Genomic DNA, 13,903 nt, shown 5'->3' with positions numbered 1-13,903 from the left:
GCCTTTAAGTGACCCATGTGAAAGTGACCACATGGACTTAGAAAAAAGAGGATGTCACTGAAGAACCAATGATCAGAGGCTTTTCTCTACTCCTCCAAAATCAAAAACTGTTCTTCAATTTTTTTATGACCCTAGGGAAGGAGAGAGAATGACAGGAAAAATGTACAATGAATTTCCTTACAGATCGGTTGGATAGGATCTCAGAGTTACATTTAAATACATTTTATTAACTGACAGTTTTTGCTTCCCCAGTTTTGTGCTTCCAAATCCTACACTCATATATATATAAAATAAAGTGCCCAAATCGACATTAAACCAATCAAATTGTTGGTGGCAATATGGAGGCAAAATCATCAACACTGATTAGATACTTGGAGTCCAAATCAAACTGTTGCCCCAAGAAAATTGCAGAAACAAACATCTGAATCCTGAACTAAATATTAATCAGCCATAATTTAAACTTTTTGAGTATTTTATGTGTGCACACACAGCTAATGAAGCATTATTCAATTTTTTAGGCACTTTGTAACGATAATTGTAGAAATTATTAAAGAGAGTTTTGGAATTTGCTTAGTGAAGAGCTGTGTGAGAGGTAAATGCTCCAAGGTCTGCTGTGGAATGAAAAGGCGATATCAGATGTGAGCATCTTTCAGAAGCCGCAGCCTTGAGGGGCGTCATTCACTTGGTTTTCTTGCAAGGTGAGAACTCTTGGCATCTCCCACCCTGCGTTCCACCTAACAAATAACACCCCCTAATTGAAACTTTTACTTTACTCAGTGAAATGGCAGTTCCTGAAGAGTCAATATTTCAAAAGGAAAAAAAAAAAAAAAGAAGGGGGTTGAGGAGGTTTCTTATGAAAATGACTTGAAAAATAAGTCTCATTATAAAATGTAAGGATTAATGTATTAATCAGAGCTTTATGAACTCTCACATCAAGTGGCTTTGCTATGCTAATTCACTTGTAAATGAAGAATGGAATGATTCACTCATTATTGAACATCATTCTTAAAGGCCTGATTTAGAAAAATAAAGTTGGCCTTTATGCTTGCAAATGATGGTAAGTTTTGGATCAAGGGCATGAAACATGCCCATTAAGTTTTATATTTAGTGTTATTTAACCCATGAAATTTATTTTAAAAACTATCTGTTCAGGGAAGAAAACTTTGGAAATTTGTTTCTTTACAATCTCCCTTTAAAAGACAGATGCATTACAGCACAGCCAATATCTCAGTGCATCTACACCAGCAATCAAAATTGATGACCTGGGAGTTATATGGGCAAAAGAGGTGCTTTGTTTACTCTGTAGTGTTTTGCTTTGTTTTTTTTTGTTGTTGTTTGTTTTGTTTTGTTTTTGTTTGTTTTTGTTTTTAATTTTGAGTTTGTTGTAGATATTTAAAAATTGAGAAACTGAACAGCGACATCCCAGTTTCTGGATTTTTGTGGGAAATTAGATGTCACAATACTGGGCCAGCACTCCTACCCAGCAACAGTCACCTTAAACTTAAGGGCAGCTATTGCTGTTAGATTGACATTTTTGGCAGTTCATATCGATTGTTAGGTGCTATATATTATCATAGCTTATGCTATTGTTTTTCTTATGATAGGAATAAGGGGAAAGTGATCTATTCTTATAATTTGTCTCCATCAAAAGCAGGAAAATAAAGGGTTATCTGAGAGACTTACAAATTTCAAGAAAAATATTGGACAATATGTTTTATGCAATACTAAGATTATTATACATTCAATATTAAGAATAATTCTACCTGAAAAAATAGTGCAAAGATTTAAAAATAAGGCAATGTACTACATGGTTGAGAATGGAAACCAACATAAAAGGATGGATGAAAAACTTAATGAACTGATAAGGAACTGAATTTTATCAGGGTTTATTTTTGTATTTTGTTGGTTTTTGAGGGCTTGTTTGTAAGTCATATGTTGTTATAGAATTGGTTTTTTATTATATAAAAATATCACTCAAGTGTTAAAACCTTTTACTAATTTAATTGATAATTGAAGGTCTAACAAACTTAGCACAGAGTATGCATTGCAATCATTTGCAAATGTAAATCTATCTCAAAATACTGTAGCTCAATTTACTACAGATATGGCTGGGTATTAACAGAACAAGATGTGAGGGAAAAAAATCCATTCCAGTGCAGATCTCCATATTTCTCCATTGTAGTGAATAAGGAGTAAACATTTAGGGCATGGAGCTTCTGAGAAGTACATCAAGCAATGACGTATTTTTTGTCCATTGAGAATTCTTCAAATATGAATAGGTTAAAATGAGTAAGCAAGAATTCAGATGCTTCCCTGATATTTAGTGAGTAACAAAAGATTTGATATGAAAAGTAAACTCAATGTGGCAATGTTTTTCAAGGTTATGGTGCATAAATCAGAAAGTCCTTTGCACTCAGAAAGCCCTTTTAAAAAAAACATTAAAATGGAATGCATTAGGACTCGGCAATTAATAATAAAAACTGAATAATCAACAAACTATTCATTATTCTGCTTGATTAATTAGCTGCACAATAGAATCGTTTGTAGTAATACTTGGAGTTTAGATATGACTTGGTCTTGACCAGATTGAAGAAATTAATTTGCTTATATCATTCAAAAGGAAATATCCACCTTATCTTCTAATCAAATATTGCTTCAGAAACTTAGACTTTTTGGTTAATATAATACATCTAATTTTGTAAATTTTAGCCAGGTTAGCCATAATTAGTTACACAACTCTATGATTGCAGTCACCCATTGCTGGTTAAAATGTATCTTCAAGAAAAATCACTTGATAAGAAACAACAGAAATCATTTTATTTGCTAAAATCTGTTTCCAGAAATAACAGTGATGCCCCAACTACATTCCAATACTGTGGACATCAAGATTAAAATCTAATAAAGGTTTTTCCCATTTCTGACTTTGTGAAAATTAATGTGCATTGTTTAATTAGCCTTTCATGATTAATACTGACAGTTTGAAGAAAGAGCTAGAAATAGAAGTCATTAATAGGTAGTATAATGGAGTCCTAAAACCAAATATGACACATTAAAATAATAGAGTGCTACAAATATTTCTAGAATAGTTACCCATATATATATATACTCACATGTTCAGAAAATACTTGTGTTTATGGACAATTGCTCCCTGCTATGAAAATAAATATTCCAAATTTAAAAAATTTAAGGATAAATTCTTAAACCTAGCAAAACAAGCATTGTAAATTACAATGATATGATATCTAGGTACAAAAGAAAAGTTGTTAGAGCTCCCATCCCCACTTAAGTACAAAAATTTTAAAAAATGAATAAACTGTATTATATGAATAATTACCTATATATTATTTTCTACTTTGAATTTAAAACACAAAATTCCAGTGCATTCATGTTTTGTTATGTTAGGAATCTGTTCATGACTTTTCTGTTATCATGATATTCAATTCAATTCAATACAATATCATGTAATTTTACCAAATGTAATCAATCAGTTCAAATACTATATAATAATATTTCCCAAACTGCTATCCATTTGTGTTTGGCTTTATATCAGTTATCTTTTGGTGCAAAGTAAACCATCTTAAGCAGTGACATATAAAAATAGCATATAAAAGTAACATTAATTTCTCATGTGAGTGTAAGCCACAGAATATTAAGGCTGGTCTTGATTACTTGCAATTGGGCTTCCACTTACACATGTGTTTGCAGATGACCATGCTCTATGTGCCCCTCAGCCTCTTCCTGGGACAAGCATGGTAGCTGAGGATTCTACCTTGGCTGTAGCAGAGGCACAGGAGAGAAAGTCTCAACATACAAACTCACTTTCTTCAGCATCTGCTTCTATCATGTCTCTTATCCTTCCATTGGACAAAGCAAGTCACATGGCTGAGCCCATAGTCAAAAGTCAGGGAAGTTTTAGCCCAGCGATGGGGGAAACCACTACCAATAATATGGCAAAGCATGTGATACAGGGAAGGGTGATGAATTGGGGACATCATGAAATCTATCAAAGGCGTTTTGGCAGAGACACCCATTAAAAAAGTGTTAAGAAGAAAATGTGCGAGAGAACAAAACAGGAATAAATAAATATGTTTCAAGAAGAAAGGCCCAGAAAAACTGTGTGAAAGGGTCTCGACTCTTTGGTTAGATAAGAGCCAAAATATCTGTTACTTATGGCAACATGAAGATCACTGATGGTCATGACAAGGGTAGAACAGTGTTGGGAATGGAAGCAAGATGTGTGTTAAAGAAAAAAGGAGGACTTCTATTTCTGTAAACAAACTGGGATAGATAGGCTAAAATAGTCTCACTATAAAACAACAGGAAATGCTACATATGATATTGTTCAAAATCCTGTAAACTTGCAAAGTTAGCTCATTAACTCTCAGGAGCCAAAAATGAATAAAAGAAGATGAAAAACAGAGTGAGAAGTATGAACTAATTTCCTTGGCTTCACTTGGGATGTTTGCCAGACTCATTTTGTTGTTCTGGGGAGTGAGAAGTGGCCTTGAGGTTGGTCAAGGTATACATTTGGAACTGAAGACCCTGAGTGATGCTGGACCCTCAAAGATCTCCAGGATCTGTGGCATGGTAGAAGAGATCCGGGGTCCTTGGTAGAAGGAACCTCAAGACCTCTTTGGAGGTATCCATCCTTACCCCTCACAAGAATTCCACAGATAAAGCCTTCTAACTACAAGTCCACAAAACAACATTCAGAAAACATGAGGAAACAAACCAAATAAACAAAAAGTAAGGAGAAAAAATAGAAAAATATTAACTTCCAGTGATTAAACCCCCAGTAATACTAGAATTCTCAGATGTAGACTTTTAAAACTGATAATAATAAATAAAGAATGAAGAAGAAATAATCATGATAGAAGGGGAGAAGTCTATGGAAAAAGATTTTAAGTCAATTTTAAAATGATGAAATAGAAATTCTAAAAATAAAATACATATAATCATCAAAATTAAAGATGTGAACAGGTTAAAAATATTTATTATTGAATTAATGAACTGGAATAGAGCTTTGAAGGGCTACTACATGTCTGTACCAAAATGGAAAGCAATGACCCATTTAAGAGATATTCTGGTAGAGTACTAAAAATTTATTAAAAGTGCATTGTCTGTATTGCTATCTCTTATAAAGTTTTTAGTTAAAGATTCCTTTTAAATTTTATTCAAAATTTGACCTGAAGACAAATTTCATATGTCTTCATATGAAATTGATATCAACCATGCAGTGCTCAGCATTTCTTCACTCATTCAATTTCTAAGACATTATTATTGGGTTATACTTATCATGCCAGAGTCTCATCTCCGAGTTTGAGTTTTTGGCCAATAGGTACTGAGCCAAAACACTGGCATTCTGTCACCCCAGCCAAACAATTTTCCAGGCATGTCCAGGTGTGTATGAAGGCTAGTGTTGGGCAAAGTTTAATGTGGCATTTCTTTTATCAAAAAAGAAATTGGTAAAGTGAACCTATTTGTTTTCTTAATGATCAAACCTTAGGATAACTTAACTAATTCAGATTTTAAAAATGATTTTATAATTTGGGTATTAGAACTGAGCAAGCATTTAAATTACAGAGATTTCAATTCAGCTCTAAACATTACTTTTATTTTTTAAAGTTTGTTTCTTGCAACCTTATTAACAATGGCTTTACATAGACTATGTAAGTAAACATCAATAGTCATTAGAGTGAATATTATTCTTTAGGCCAATCATCACAGAAATTATTTCTTGCCTTTTCTCCATTAGAAAAAAATCTTTAAGGAATATCCTTAATTTTTAATTCAACAGGGAAGTGGTTAAGAGCACAGACTGGAGCTGCAGCACCTGGTTTGGATCCTTACTCTGCCACTTAGAAGCTGTATGATATGGGGAAACTCACTCCAACTTGCCATACCCAGTTTCTTCATTCACCAAGAGAGAATAACTATGGTATCTGACTTACATGGTTCTTGTTAGGATTAAATTAATTTATATACATAAAGTATTTAGAACTGGGAAGACAAACAGTAAATGCTACGTAAATATTAGCTATGATTAATCACCAACTTTGAGAATCTCCTTATTTTTGCTACTTTCCATCTTAAATACACTTTCATTAAGTTACTAATAACTTCTTAATTCTCAGTATTTTAGTGACAGCCTTTATAACATGCATACATGATAAATCAAGTGGCTATAGAATAAATAATGATAATTGTTCCATTTATACCTCCATTCACCCATATATTTATACCTTTAGAAATCAAGTATTTATTAAATTCCCCCTTTTCCAGTCATGCAAATGAACAATTACATTAAATGTTCCCATTAAAACTCTTGTAAAAGTACTTAAATATGTCTGAGGGAATTAAAAAAGCTTTGTAGAATAGCTAACTTCTGTGTTGAAACCTGAAGCATGATTAATATATGTCAGGTTACTAAGGGACTCTGGGATAATATGCATGAAAAGCAGAAGGAAGACTGAGAAAAAAGCCCTCAGCCTAAATACAAGGCATACTAGGAAAATCTGAAGCCTGTGGTACACTGAAGGTAACCATGGCAACAACCCAGCTCAAACCCAGCCCAACTCCTGACTAGATTAACTCAACCACCCACATTAACATCTAACAGAAGGAAGGACACTTTACCACTATAAAAGTCATTTATCTCAATCACTACTGACCTACACTAGCTGTCTAGCTTTCAACAAGGTCTATGAGACATAGAAAAGACAAGAAAAAAGTCAACACACTGCCAAGAAAAAGAAGCAATCAACAGAACAAGACTCAAATAAGAGGCAGATGTTGGAACTATCCAACAGGGAATTTAAGATAACTATGACTAATATATTAAAGCTTTAATGGAAAAGATGGACAGCATGCAAGATCAGATGGATGCAAGAGCATGCAAGAGTAGATGATGGAAACTATAGGAAAGAATCAAACAAATTCTAAAAAATTAAAAAATAAAGCCCCACAGTAACAGAGAAGAAGAATGTTTCCAGCAAGCTCGTCTGTAGACTTCACAGAACCAAGAAAAGAATCATTGAATTTGATAGACAAATCCAAAATTATAGTTGGAGACTTCAAAACTTCTTTCTCAGTAATTGAAAGAAGTAGACATAAAATCAATAAGGGCATAAAAGACCTGAACTGAACTACCAACTGACTCTATCTAATTGATGTTTATAGACCACTCCATCCAACAAAAGCAGAATAAAAATTATTTTCAAGCACACATGGAATATTCTCCAAGATGGACCATAAAACAAAATTTAATAATTTTAAAACAATATAAATAACACAAAGGATGTTCTTGGACCAAAATAGAATTAAACAGGGCAACAACAGAAAGAGGTCTAAAAAAAGGCTCAGCTGTTTGGAAAGTAAACAACACACTTCTGAATAATCCATGGGTCAGTGAGAAGTCTCAAGGGACATTAAAAGTATTTTAAATTGAATGAAAGTGAAAATACAACATTTCAAAATTTCTGTTAGGGAGCTAAAGCAGTGATCAGAGAAGAATTTATAGGAATAAGTACTTATATTAAGAAGACGTGTCTCAAATAAATATTCTAAACTTTTATCTTAAGAATAGAAAAGGAAGAACAAATTAAATTTAAAACAAGCAGAAAGAAAAAATATTTTTTTAAAAAAAGCAGAAACCAGTGAAATTGAAAACAGGAAAATAATATAAAAAATCAATGTAACCAAAAGCTGGTTATTTGAAAAGATTGATAAAAATTGATAAACCTGTAAATAGACTAAACAATAAAATGAGAGACGGACACAAATTGCCAGTAGGAATGAAAGCAGGGACATCGCTACAACTCATATACACTAAAAGGATCATAAGGGAATATCTACAACCAACTCTGTGCCCATAAATTGGAAAACTAGGGTGCAATAACCATATTGCTTGAAAGACACAGTCAGTAAAACACACTCAAAAAGAAAATAATGAACTGAATTGTCCTACATCTATAAGAGAAATTTAAATTGTGGTTAAAAACATTCTATTAAAGAAATTCCAAGCCCAGATAATTTCATTGGTGAATTATGGCCTTTATGGAAGAAATAATACCAATTCTCCATTAGAGAAAGCTAAGCAAAAGGTATCTAGAAACTCTCTTACTATTTTTGCCATTTTTCTGTTATTTCAAAATTATTTCACAATTGAAAAGTATCTAAAAAAATACAAAGGGAAAGAGTAGGTTAGGAACCTAAAAACAATTCATTGAGTTTTGTCACTAGGAGCATTTGATAACCCAAGTTATTGAAGTTTCAGAGAAGTCTTGAGTCTTCCAACTTTGATATTCTGACTCAGGATTTTCTTCCAATGATTATCTTTTCTATTCAAAATTTATTAAGAGAGTGAGTTGTCACTGATGGCATAGACAAACAGATCAAGATAATAAATAGAATATAGAGTCTAGGTACAGAGCCACACAATTGATTTTTTTATTCAATTTTATTGCAGTATACTCACATACCATACAGTCATCCAAAGTGTACAGTCAGTTATTCACCGTACCATCATATATTTGTTGTACATTCATCACCCCAATCTATTTTTTGAACATTTTCCTTCTACCAGAAAAAGTGAAAATAAGAATAAAAAATAAAAGTAAAGAACACCCAAAACACCCCTAACCCTATTTTTCATCAAGTTTTTTGTCCCCATTTTTCTACCCATCCATCCATACACTGGATAGGGAGTGTGATCCACAAGCTTTCACAATCACCTGTCACCTCTTGTAAACTACATTGCTATACAATCGTCTTCAAGAGTTAAGGCTACTGGGTTGCAGTTTGATAGTTTCATGTATTTACTTCTAGCTATTCCAATGCATTAAAACCTAAAAAGGGTTATCTATACAGTGCATAAGAATGTCCACCAGAGTGACCTCTCAACTCCATTTGGAATCTCTCAGCCACTGAAACTTTATTTCATTTCATTTCGCATTTTGGTCAAGATGTTCTCAATCCCATGATGTAGGGTCCACATTCATCCCCAGGAGTCATATCCCGCACTGTCAGGAGATTTACACCCCTGGGAGTCAGATCCCAGGTAGGGGGGCGGGCAGTGGGTTCACCTGCCTAATTGGCTTAGCTAGAGAGAGAGGGCAATATCTGAGCAACAAAGAGGTACTCAGGGGGAGACTCTTAGGCACAATTATAAGCAGGTTTAGCCTCTCCTTTGCAGTGAGGAGCTTCATAAGGGCAAGTCCCGTGATAGAGGGCTCAGCACATCAAACCACCAGTCCTCAATGTTTGTGAGTACATCAGCAGCAATCCAAGTAAGGAAGCCCAACGCCTCTGCATTTTCCCCCAGCTCCTCAGGGAGGCCCTGCATATATATATATTTTAAATTCAGTTTTATTGAGATATATTCACATACCATACAATCATCCATAGTGTACAATCAGTTGTTCACAGTACCATCATATAGTCATGCATCCATCACCCCAATCCATCCTTGAACATTTTCCTTACACCAGAAAGAAACAGAATGAGAATAAAAAATAAAAGTAAAAAAGAACACCCAAATCACCTTCTCATCCCACCCTATTTTTCATTTAGTTTTTGTCCCCATTTTGCTACTCATCCATCCATATACTGTATAAAGGGAGTGTGATCCACAAGGTTTTCACAATCGCGCTGTCATCCCTTGTAATCTACATTGCTATATCCTTGTCTTCAAGAGTCAAGGCTACTGGATTGGAGTTTGATAGTTTCAGGTATTTACTTCTATTCTAGTACATTAAAACCTAAAAAGTGTTATCTATATAGCACATAAGAATGTCCATCAGAGTGACCTCTTGACTCCATTTGAAATCTCTCAGCCACTAAAGCTTTATTTCATTTTATTTCGCATCCCCCTTTTGGTCAAGAAGATGTTCTCAATCCCACGATGCTGGGTCCAGATTGATCCCCGGAGTTATATCCTGCATTGTCAGGGAGATTTACACCCCGGAGTCAGGTCCCACATAGAGGGGAGGGCGTTGAGATCACCTGCCAAGGTGGCTTAATTAGAGAGAGTGGGCCATATCTGAGCAACAAAGATGCACTCAGGGGGAGACTCTTAGGCACAATTATAGGCAGGTTTAGCCTCTCCTTTGCAGTAATGAGCTTCATAGGGGCCAGCCCCAAGACAGAGGGCTCAGCCTGTCAAGCCGTCAGTCCCCAATATTTGTGAGAACATCAGCAACAATCCAGGTGAGGAAGTCCAACACCTCTGCAACTTCCCCCAGCTCTTCAAGGGGGGCCCGAATATATATTTTTATTCTCCACCCAAATTACTTTGGGATGCGTTGCTATTTCACTCTAACCTATACAGACCCACCATAGCTCATCTCTTATTCAGAGTTCCACCTGCATATATATTTTGATTCTCTGTCCAAATTACTTTGGGATGTGTTGCTATTTCACATTAACCTATGCAAACCTACAAGGTCTCACTTCCTATTAAAAGTTCCATGTAATTATGGTATTTGAACGAACTCACACAATTGATTTTTGACAAAGGTGCTAAAAGGAAAGTTTTTTTCATAAAGAGTGCTGTAGCAATTAGATACGTGAATGGGGTAAAAAATGAACCTTGATCCCTACATCACACTATACACCCAAATTAAATCAAGGTGTATAAATGATAACTAAGAAATATGGTTTTAGAAGAAGAAAAATAGAATGCTTTCAAGACCTCAGGGTACTTAAAGATTGCTTAAATAGAAACTAAAGGGCACTAACCATTTAAAAATTGATGAAATTGGAGTTCATCAAAGTAAAACAGTTATGTGTTTGTAAACACACCATTAAGAAAGTTAAAAGGCAAGCCACAAACTGAGTGAAAGTGTTTGCTATAGAAATATATGTCAGACTGGCATACAGAATATCTTAAAAAGAAACCATTAGAATGCAAGAAGAAATAGATAAAACAATAAAAATGGGCAAGTATTTTTAACAGATATTTCACATACTAATATATACATGTGACCAATAAATATATCAAAACTTTAGTCATCAAAGATATGCAAAATCAGGCCACAATGAGATATAACTTACACACTTATTAGACTGTCTAAAAGTTTAAAAATATAAACATTCAATAATGGGGGGTACATGAAATAATTCTGATACTTTTCAGGTGGGAGTGTAAAAGGGTGGAACAATTTTGGAAAACTTTTGACAATTTATATTAAACATATAACTTTCCTATAATCCAGCAATTCCACTCTTTTCAATCTTGTAATTCTTGCCACAAATAAAAATATACTTGTATCAGGTTTTCATGGCATTTTGAAACAACCAAATGCCCATTGATAAAAGAATAGCTAAACAAATGTGGTATATTCTACAGTGGAATAGTACATAGGAATGGTGAAGGCTAGAGCTAGATTCATTGTGTTTAAACATAAATGAAAAGGGAAACATGAAAATATAGTGTAAATTTCACCTTTTGTACAATTAGTTCTTGGTGGGCCATTGCTCTCTAGGTGGCACCTTGCATACATGTGTGCATGTATAGTTTCACATTAATTGGAAATTATTTCTGTTATTTAGCAGAAAGGTGGGTTGGAGAAGCTAGATGAGAATTTAGCAACTTATAGGACAGCTCCACATAACAAAGGAATTTCCTACATCCTGGCCAGCTTTTGAAACACTTATTAAATGGTGTCACAGTTAATTGCCCATTTGAGTATGGAGCCTGACATAGAAGCTGGTTGCAGAGAAGGGTCTGGGGGAGATAAAATGCACAGCCAACTTTGTTACTAATGACACACCTATGCTCTCCTCTACCCACTTATTTCTAACTCTGACTTGAAAATTTCAAAGAATGGATGACAGTGGAATCCCAAAAGAGCATAACACAGACCTTTGAAGAGGTCAAGCTTTAAGAAACAGTTGTGACTTGTGGGAGAAATTACTTTGGCAATGAAGGATGAACACCCCATATGCTGGATCAGGTTAAAGTCTTGTTATACTGTTTAACCAATGGCTTGATTCTTCTGTATACCGAGGCTTTAGAAGTATTCACATTTTGATCTTAATGATAAGAGCAAGGCAATTTTCTTATCTTTGCTTTTCAGATGAGGAAACACAAGCAGGAGGTTATATGACTTGGGTAAGATCAGTCAAGAAATCAGCAGGTTGTAAACAGATATCAGATCTCCTACGGTCAAAACTTTAGTTCCAATAAAGACAGATTACCAAATCATGTAGAAATAAAATAATTGAAAGGAAACATCACTGAATTCATTCTCCCAGATTTTGATCACTTGTACTCAGGTTAAGTGAAACAGCATGCTCTGTAAAAACCTTCATAACTTGAAAAATATTACTTCATAATATTAAATACATGTGCAGTACTCAGAAGGCACCCTCCCTCCCACTTATGTGTGAGCGTGGAAGGCAGAGAAACTGTCTCAGGAAAATAGGTTGCAACTCTTTATGATGGGAAAGCTATTCAACATTTTATTGTCTATTAGATTCTTATTCACATCGTAAGACCTTACAGTGTTAAATTATGAAAAACATTTTCAGCACCATCATCTTCGTCATTGTCCTCCTCTGGTACACTATATTTCCTTTCTCAGATTTATATTTACCCATAGCACTTGTCACAATCTGACCTAATTCAAATTTTAGAACTGTAAGCTTCATGAGAGATTTCTTTTTCCTTTATTTCCCCCCTTTTTATGTCCCCTGCATATAGTACACATTCAGTCAATATTGATTATATATGATGAACACAAGAGATTCTGAAATGGATTACTTTAACCAACACAACTCTGGGTTCAGACACTTAAGAGAACTCCATGTAAATCATCTATGAACCCAGACACTTATTGAATGTTTATGGTGTGCTTAAAAGCTGTACCTACCAAATTGGTCACTACAAACTGTAAGATTTGGTCCTTGCCTTGTCCTCCAGGAGCTTCAATTCTATATTTGAAACAAATAAATAATTGAACCAAAATATGATTGTCAAAATATGTTAGCCACACATTAATAATTAATGCTTGTTGAGGAATAAATGGGTAATTTTTGGAGTAAGTGTTAACTTCCATGGAAGAGGAAAAATAGAAAGTGTGGAAGGAAATAGAGAAAAGCCACGTACAATTTTAGGGCTAACACATAGTAGAGATATATCCATATTTAGTATTTCCACACAACTAGCTCATTGACAAATGCATTAATATTTGAACATAATCTATCCAGTATATAAAGTATCAGTTTAAAATCTTTACAGCTAGTTTTGAACATATATGGCCATGCATTCCTTTAATAAAGAAAGTCTATTTTACCATTTTTTTTTTCTGAAATCACAGATAAGGTTATAAGTCCAAGAATTCATTTCAATTACTCTCTACTATTCTGAGGGTTGTTTCCCAGGAAGAAGGAGTGTGTATGATTACTAGGCATTATAGTAAATCCTTCCCACATAAATGAATTAGAAGCAGCCAAAGAAAAGAAAAGTTAGAGTTTTTCCCAAATATTACATAAGAATGCAATTAGATTATTTGCTTCATTTTAAACAGCTGTTTCTACAATATCTCAGTCCATATGGTTAGCATAATTATAAGCATTAGTTAGACTCGATATATTATACTAAAAGCATTAACCCTGTCATTCATTAATTCAGCCAAGATTTTCTGAGTAACTGGCCATACATGGCAATATAGCTACCTTCAAAGAGCTTTTTGTGGAAAAAAACACCTTTGAAATAGATAATCCACAATACAGGTTGATAAGCAATAAAGAAGAGAAACAAAGACGCTTTGGGTACTCAACCATTTCTTGGAAGCCTGGGTATTAATCAAAACAGACAAGATTTAATGGCATATCAAATACCCTCCAACTCTCAAGGCTTACTCTATAAACTTGCATTTTTCACTCTTTCAGAGCTCCTTGT

This window comes from Choloepus didactylus, chromosome 16, assembly GCF_015220235.1.
Source record: "Choloepus didactylus isolate mChoDid1 chromosome 16, mChoDid1.pri, whole genome shotgun sequence".
NCBI lineage: Eukaryota > Metazoa > Chordata > Mammalia > Pilosa > Megalonychidae > Choloepus > Choloepus didactylus.
The sequence above is the reverse complement of the archived record's forward strand: the minus strand, read 5'-3'. Positions refer to the sequence as shown.